General features: G+C 46.9%; 1 non-coding gene across 1 annotated transcript; it reads left to right on the forward strand.

Moving 5' to 3' along the window:
* The first annotated feature begins 7,151 nt into the window (after positions 1-7,151).
* On the forward strand, positions 7,152-7,233 carry trnas-gcu (transfer RNA serine (anticodon GCU)). Its single transcript has one exon. It is a non-coding gene; the product is annotated as a tRNA-Ser (tRNA).
* The last annotated feature ends 650 nt before the right edge of the window (positions 7,234-7,883 follow it).

The following is a 7,883-nucleotide window of genomic DNA, read 5'->3' on the forward strand; positions in this document are numbered from 1 at the left end:
TCCGCCCTCAGACCCCACCCCTCCAACCAGGACAAGGACAGAACGCCCCTGGTGCTCACCTTCCACCCTACAAACCTTCGCATAAACCAAATCATCCGCTGTCATTTCTGCCACCTCCAAACAGACCCCACCACCAGGGATATATTTCCCTCCCCACCCCTTTCCGCCTTCCACAAAGACCGTTCCCTCCGTGACTACCTGGTCAGGTCTACGCTCCCCTACAACCCACCCTCCAATCCTGGCACTTTCCCTGCCACCGCAGGAACTGGAAAACCTGCGCCCACACCTCCTCCCTCACCTCTCTCCAAGGCCCTAAAAGAGCCTTCCACATCCATCAAAGTTTTATTTGCACATCCACTAATATCATTTATTGTATCCGTTGCTCCCGATGCAGTCTCCTCTACATTGGGGAGACTGGGCGCCTCCTAGCAGAGCACTTTAAGGAACATCTCCGGGACACCCGCACCACTCAAACACACCGCCCTGTGGTCCAACATTTCAACTCCCCCTCCCACTCTGCCGAGCACATGGAGGTCCTGGGCCTCCTTCACCGCCGCTCCCTCACCACCAGAGGCCTGGAGGAAGAACGCCTCATCTTCCGCCTCGGAACACTTCAACCCCAGGGCATCAATGTGGACTTCAACAGTTTCCTCATTTCCCCGTCCCCCACCTCGCCCTAGTTCTAAACTTCCAGATCAGCACTGTCCCCATGACTTGTCCGGACTTGTCCTACCTGCCTAGCTCCTTTTCCAATTATCCACTCCACCCTCTCCTCCCTGACCTTTCACCTTAATCCCCTCCCCCAATCACGCATGGTACTCTACGCTACTTTCTCCCCACCCCACCCTCCTCTAGCCTCCTCCACGCTTCAGGTTCACTGCCTTTATTCCTAATGAAGGGATTCTGCCCGAAACGTCGATTTCGAAGCTACTTGGATGCTGCCTGAACTGCTGTGCTCTTCCACCACCACTAATCTAGAATCTGGTTTCCAGCATCTGCAGTCATTGTTTTTACTGCCTTGCAGTTCTTCCCCACACTGTGTCACACAGCAGGGTCCTCCGGTGAAATGAACAGCCGTGAATGACATGTGGTTCAGTATGTTGGAGACAGCATTTCGACACAGACACAGTTCCCTATTATTAGGCCAGGCAGCACTGATGATTAATAACCTCAGATAGAAGCAAGCGATAGAGATTTACCGTGGACTCGATGGGCTGAACGGCTTCTGTCGGCACGTGAATGACGTCACACGTCTCTGCCGTCCCTCTCCCTGTCTCTGTGACAGAGTGGCTGAGGGTGAAATGATGGCTCGTTTTTAATCCTCCCTTCCGCTTTGGACTGTCTGCAGCCCCGCAGCTCCTGGCTGTGGGGAAGGTTCTCAGTGTGTGAGGGTTTCATTCGGAGTCGCTTCATCTAGGACAGTTGGGACTCAGATGTTAACTGATGCCCGATTGCAGCAAAGAAACCGACGCCTCTGAAACAAAAGCCCTCCTGCTGGATTGTTCTGTGAAGATTGATTCTGAACATCAAATGGGCAGCACAGAAATGCACTGATTTGAATTTTACTGAGGGAAGAGAGTCCACAGCCCATTTCTCTCTTTCCCACCAGCTTAGCACGTTTCTCTCTCTCAAATAATTGATATTTGGAGGAAGTTCGCAATCAAAGTTGCTAAGTTCCAGCGGCGCTCTTGCACCTGGCTGTGCCCGTGAGAGGAAGCTTCAGAGCATATGCGCATTTACATCCCGTCATAATGCCTGCAAGTGGAGGGGAATGGCTGAATACTCTGCCAATAGAGACAGCTCAGTCCACGGGGATGGGATAAACAGCACCATCCCGCGTGGGGACGTTCTGCCGATCAGACACAGTCCACTTTATCATTCAGATCATACCAGAGTGAGAACGCTCGAGAAGGCCAATCGGTCACTCGTACCTGTGCCAACTCGGGAGTTGCAAAAGATTGGTGAAAGTGGAATGTGGATTTGTTCACGTTTCAAGTGTTTCCATGAAGCAGGAAGCAGAAGAAGATACACAGTCAAGCGATTGAGATCTGACTACAGGGGCAGCAAATAAGTTGTACAGGGCAGAGGAAAGCTTTGAAGTATTGAATTCTGGTTAATGGGACGATCATGCTTTCACTCGGCCATGCAGCCACAGAAGAAACTATGTCAGTGTCTCTCAACATTGTGATGTCACAGGCAAATATCGCCGTTACACTGCAGGAAATTCCATTTTCCAATGTGAGGGTAGTCCCTATGCAAAGGTGTAGCTTATATATCGAATCCTTTTACATAAATAATTCCACTGCACCTCAGTGCGTTGTATTGTCTCCTTTCCACTTTACCTGTCATTGTGACTGCACTGAAGTTGATTTTCTCCTTCTGCGTGTCTTTTACAGTCTAGATGATGTCATGCAGTTGTATTGACCCATCTTCTGACAGAATTTTCCACTTCACTTCAGCCCGCCCTAACTTCGCTATCTGATACAATTCCCATTGTTTAGATGTTAATCGCTCGTCTCAGATCCAGCCTGCCCTCACCCAAAATAAATGGAAAACTCAGTCACACTGTGATCACTGCAATCCAGGGATATATTCATTCTAAGGTCATTGATAATTCGAAGGATAAAGTTAGGACTGCAGATGCTGGAGATCAAAGTTGGTAGTGTGATGTTGCAAAAGCACAACAGATCAGGGAGCATCCGAGGAGCAGGAGTATTCAGGTTTCAGACTTAAGCCCTTCATCTGGAATAAGGCTTGTGAGTCGGGGCTGAGAGATAAAAGGAAATAGTGTGGGGTTCAGGGGAAATAGCTGGAAAGTAATAGATGGATGAATAGGAGGGAGAAGAAAATAGGTCAGAAATAGCAGTGATGGAAAGGGTTGCGAGGACGGTGCCGAGTTGAAGGCTTGGGCTTGGGGAGGGGAAATGAGGTAACTGTTCAAATTCACATTTATCCCGTGTGGTGTTAGGGTCCCAAGCCGGTAGGTATAGTGTTCCTCCTCCAGGCGTTGGGTGGTAACGGTTTGGCAGTGGCGAGGTCCAAGACCTGTATGTCTTTGATGGGGTAGGAGGGGGAGTTGAAGTGTTCAGCCACGGGATGGTGAAGTTGGTGGGTGCGGGTGTCCCAGAGATGTTCTCTGAAATGATCTGCAAGAAGGTTTCCTGTCTCCCTGATGTAGAGGAGACCGCACTGGGCGCAACGGATTCAGTAGATGACATTGGTTGCTGTAAAGGTGAATTTCTAATGGATGTGGAATGATCCATTCGGGTCTTGGCTGAGGTGAGGGGAGTGGTGTGGGTGCTAGTTTCACCCGTCCTTTGGTGGCAGTGAAAGGTGCCAGGAGAGGGTTATGGGCTGCTGGGGGGATGTGTGGACCTGAAGAGGTGGTCATGGAGGGGATGGTCTTTACGGAATGTTGGCAGGGCTGGGCAGCGAAATATATCTCTGGTGATGGTGTCTGTTTGGAGGTGGCATCAGTGGCAGAATATGATGCGTTTATGCGGTGTTTGATGGGATGTAAGGTGAGCACCAGGTGGTTCTGTCCTTGTTGCGTTGAGAGGCGTGGCTTCAAGGGTGGTGGTGTGTGAAATGGAGGTGTTGAACTAGAGGGCGCTGTCAACCACGTGGGAAAGCAAGTTGTGATCGTGGAAGAAGGAGACCAACTGGCTCTTTCTGAGGTGAAATTGGTCATCCTGGAAACATATGTGCTGGAGGTGGAGGAATTGGGAATAAGGAATGGCGTTCTTACACGAGATAGGGTTGGAGGAGATGTAGACTAGATACATGTGGGAGTCGGTGGGCTTGTAGTATATGTCTGTAATTAGTCAGTTGCCAGAGTCGATGATGGAGAGTTCCAGGAAGGTGAGGGAAGTTGCCAAGATGATCCGGATAAATTTGAGGTTGGAGTGGAAGGTGTTGGTAAAGTTGGTGAGCTATGCAACCTCCTCGTTGGAGCACCAAGTGAACCCAAACATTCATCAATGTAGCGGATGAACAGGTGGAGGATGGTGCCTGTGTAATTGTGAAAGATGGACAGTTCCGAGTATCTAACAAACAGGCAGGCATAGCTAGGTCGTATGTGGTGCCCATGGCTACCAGCGTCAATGGAGGAAGTGGAAGAATTGGAAAGAATTGTTGATTGTGAGGACCAGTTCAGCCAAGTGGATGAGGTTCTCGGTGGAAAGGTACTGTTTGGGATAGTGTGAGATTAAGAAATGGAAGGCTTGCAGACTTCTGTCATGGCAGTTGAATTTGTACAGGGACTGGATGTCCATGGTGAAGATGACGCATTGGGGACCAGGGAAACAAAATTCTTGGAGGAGGTGAAGTGTATAGGGGTGTCACGAATGGAAGTGGGCATTTCCTGAACTGGTGAGAGAGGATTGTGTCGAGGTAGGAAGAGATTATTCGGATGGGACAGGCTCAGGATGAGACAATACGTCGACTGGGGCAGTCAGGTTTGTGAATCTTAGGAAGGAGGTAGAATCGGGGAGTGCGCGGTTCAGGGACAATGAAGTTGGAGGTTGTGGATGGGAGATACCCAGAGGTGATGAGATTGTGGTTGGTCTGGGAGATGATGGTTTGGTGTGGGGAGGAGAGTTTGTGATCGTGGTCTGTAGGAGGAGGTGCCTGTGAGTTGGCACCTGGCTTCAGCTTTGTTCCTCTGCCTGACTCACAAGCCTTATTCCTGATGAATGGCTTATGCCTAAATCGTCCATTCTCCTGCTCCTCAGATGTTGCCTGACCTAGTGTGCTTTTCCAGTACAACACTCTCCACTCATTCATTATTACTGTCTCATTTCACACTACCAGATCCATGCTGTCTGTATGATTCTCATGAGCACTGTTCTCATGGACTGTGATAAAATCTGCCAATCTGAAACAAAAACAGAAATTGCTGTAAAATCACAGGTGAGCTGGCAGCATCTGTGCAGATGAATCACAGTTAACGTTTCACATCCATTGGGTCCGTCTCTCCACAGATGCTGCCAGACGTCCTGAAATATTCCAGCAACGTCTATTTTTGTTTGATTTTCAACATCAGCAATTTTTTTCATTTTTGTTTTTTAATTTTCTGCCAATATGATTTGGCTAAAGATTACGTTAAATGTTTTAAATATGACTGTGATGGTACGGCCAGATTCCACCAGCGGCTACTTTTATTTGGTTCACGTGACCAATGCCTTTCCACTTGGTCACCGCGCCCGACAGCGGCACTGCATATAAATTGACAAGATTGTGGCATTCTCTCGGATTGGTAATCAGGAGCGAGATTGATTGAAATTATTGAAAACTTAAGATAAACTGATTAAATACGGGATATAAAACGGGAAACTGAAAGGGAAAGAGAGAACAGCGAATGATAATTTTTTGACAAAACTGAAGTACAATTGCTCAAGAATCAGAAAGTGCTTTCATCCACAAACATACCATAATATGGAATGTAATGTTTGGGACAACCAATGCAAGCAGATAGCAAAATCTTAGTTTTAAAGTCTTGCTGCAACTGTTTTGCTTTTATTGAACGCACACATGGGACTTAGTGCTGTAATGGTCCCCGAAAATGGAATAGGAAATCCTTGCCTTCGAGGATACGTGGGGAATGTTCACTGATTCATCAGTGAAACATGTGTAAACTGTGTAACATGAAACCAGTTCAACATCTATTTTCCCGGAATTTAACGCAGTACACATGGGAAACGCTATCCATCTGCTGAAAAATCACCTTCGGCTCTCTCTCTACAGATGTCTCTTCGCGTTTTAGATACTTGCAGTATGTTTGTTCATCAAGGAGTCATTATCCAGAAAAGGTTGTTTCTCAATCCACAAACACGGGTATTTTCCCATAAACTTGGCTTTGCTCAATATCACCTTCTGTCCGTATCCCACAACACGATGATAAATTGAATCTGCTCCATGTGCGGCTCAAACTTAAAACCTCGGCACAGCACAGCCCACTATACTGGAACAGAGATACCGAGCACTGGTTACCTGCAGCACAGGAGCAACACATTAATGCTTACCTCCACATTCCTGGTTTTACCTTAACATTTGGGAAACCGAGTTTCTCTGATTTCATGTCTAGTAACGGGGATTATATGATCATCTTCACCAGTGGTTCTGTCCCCGAGTGAGGAAAGTGGTGAGGTACTCATTGTAAAGATGGGTAGATTGATGAAATGTACAATTTCATCTTTTGCCTTCACTAACCCATGAGGTTTTTATTATGTTTTGCATCTGTAGAAGTCTTAAAATCTTCATCTTGAACAGACTCAATGACAGATCTCCATTGTGTGTCTGGCATCAAATTTCAAAGTGTAAACCCCCTCTAAATTCTTCCACCGCAGTCCGCTGTTTAGGAAGTGTTCCTGTTGTGGGAATTGCACTTCCCAGTGTGTCACTGCTGCTCCGAGCATGCGCTCTGGCACTGCACTCATTTTCCTTCTGACACTTGCTCACGGTGTTGCTGTGATCATACAGTGACTTGGTGTCGCACGGCCCAGGAAAATGATACAGGTCAAGGTTTTTGCATTGTTGACTTCAATTGTCAGTTTAGCCTTATTTTGGATTTTGAAATTGTCTGTTCTGCACACAGGTGCGTGTCAAAAACATCTGAGCGGTAGTTAGGTGATCCGTGTAATGTCATTGAGGACTATGCACTCTCCTCCAGTCTGGAAAACAATTCCTCACAGGCAATTTAATAGACAATAGACAGCAGGTGCAGGAGTAGGCCATTCTGCCCTTCGAGCCAGCACCACCATTCATTATGATCATGGCTGAACATCATAAATCTGTATCCTTTTCCTGCCTTATCCCCATAACCCTTGATTCCACTATCCTTAAGAGCTCTATCCAACTGCTTATTGAAAGAAAACCTTCTGCTGTCTCGGGTTCTTCATTCCGTTGATTTCAAATCTTCACAGAATTCAACAGACCTTGCTACATATTCATTTCCTCATTTTTGTTCAGATCATTATGTGCATAGTGTGACTGTGGGAGTGCACTTGTCTCACATCCCAGGGGTCAGACCATAGTCTTGGAACCATAATGTGTTATTTATCATTTCACCAATACCAGCGAGAAATGTCTGCTGCTCTGCATAATTTACGCAATTCAATTATTCATAAGGTCATAGCCTACATAACGCCAGCGGCGAGGTGGCCGAGTGGTTAAGGCGATGGACTGCTAATCCATTGTGCTCTGCCCGCGTGGGTTCGAATCCCACTCTCGTCGCTGTCATGGTTCGCTTTGCAGATGATCACAGCTGTCATGTTGAAACTGGAACTCCAATGGTCAGCTAATATGCATTGTCGCTATTACAGAATCTCAAAGAATAGTTTCAGCCTGTTGACTAAACTGCATTGAAATGTCGCTTGCATTGGGATAATGAAAAGGAGGGCGTTTTTCTTTTTCAAGTCAAGTTGCTGTGAACGTTTTTTCGCATGAAAGGCAACCAGGAAAATCAAATAACGAGAGCTGCGAAGTGCATGTTTATGCAAAGGAATTCTTAATGAACGTTTTGTCAGATGAAATCTGGAGGAGGTTGAGTAGAAGTAATTCATCCTGGTGAGAAGAGCACAGCGAGACAGCACAAAATAATGGAGATATTTCAAAAGGGGCAGGGCGTGGGATTAGGGTAACTGAGAACTGGCTGTAAATGCACAGTGGTGAATTGTTGATGTGGGTACCGTGCATGGGCACGGAGAGACTTACACATTGGTCTCGCCCTCGCCCCTTGCTCTCGCCGTTGATGAATACTGGACATAAGGCACAGATAAAGACAAGATGTGGGAAGTAAGCCCCCTCTCGTTATGCACACACTGGATGCATCACATTGAACTATGAACAACTGGAGAAATCAACATGTTTCCTATAGTGAGTGA

The sequence above is a fragment of the Chiloscyllium punctatum genome, chromosome 50 (genome assembly GCF_047496795.1).
Source record: "Chiloscyllium punctatum isolate Juve2018m chromosome 50, sChiPun1.3, whole genome shotgun sequence".
NCBI lineage: Eukaryota > Metazoa > Chordata > Chondrichthyes > Orectolobiformes > Hemiscylliidae > Chiloscyllium > Chiloscyllium punctatum.